This window comes from Penaeus monodon, chromosome 28 (genome assembly GCF_015228065.2).
Source record: "Penaeus monodon isolate SGIC_2016 chromosome 28, NSTDA_Pmon_1, whole genome shotgun sequence".
NCBI classification, from domain to species: domain Eukaryota; kingdom Metazoa; phylum Arthropoda; class Malacostraca; order Decapoda; family Penaeidae; genus Penaeus; species Penaeus monodon.
This window is the reverse complement of record NC_051413.1, coordinates 28,626,387-28,627,204: the sequence shown is the minus strand read 5'-3', so window position 1 is coordinate 28,627,204 and position 818 is coordinate 28,626,387.

Below are 818 nucleotides of genomic sequence, written 5' to 3'. Positions count from 1 at the left end.
AAATAGTACATCCCATGGACGTCTCTAATAGGAATAACGTCTCTGAACTGATATTACCACAGACTTTTGCGACTTCAAAATATCACTCCTGGACGTCGGTGCTGACAGGATACTGCCAGTGCCAATCTGTAACGAGTTAATACCGGTCCAAGGACGTCTATGGTGGAATAAAATCCCTACGACGTCTATTCTTCCTCAAAATTTCCCTGACTAAAGGATATTGTGGCTGAATATCCCCTCCTGGACCTGTGATGAAAGGATGTCTGTGACTAGGAGATAACCCAGGGCCTCTATGATGAGAGGAGAGATATTTCCCTCTGATATATGTGGCGAGAAGTCATCGTCCTCTTCATGTAGGAAGACACGAATGCATGACGAGAGAATGTTGGCCCCGATATCTGTGACGGGATAACATCCCCTTGCGGACGTCTTTTCTCAGAAGTTACCCCCTTGGGATGTCTGTGACGAACGATGGCGCCCCCGGACCACAGTGACGAGAGGATACCGCTCCCAACGTCTGTGACGAGTGGATATTTCCTGCGACGTCTGTGATGGGATAATGTAGCCCTTTTGATATCATCCCAGCGATATCACTCCATCGGTCTATGGACAGTGAATATTACCAACGGACATCTGTGGAAATGGGAAATCGCTATCTTCAACGTCTGTGATGAGAGGATATCAGCCCTGCGATGTCTGTGATGATTTGTTCCTGCGACGTCTACGATAATGATATATACCACACACTCACATTCACGAGTATTTGGGAAATAGGGAAAGACCATTTTATAATTTGAACAACAGAATAATAGTAAAGA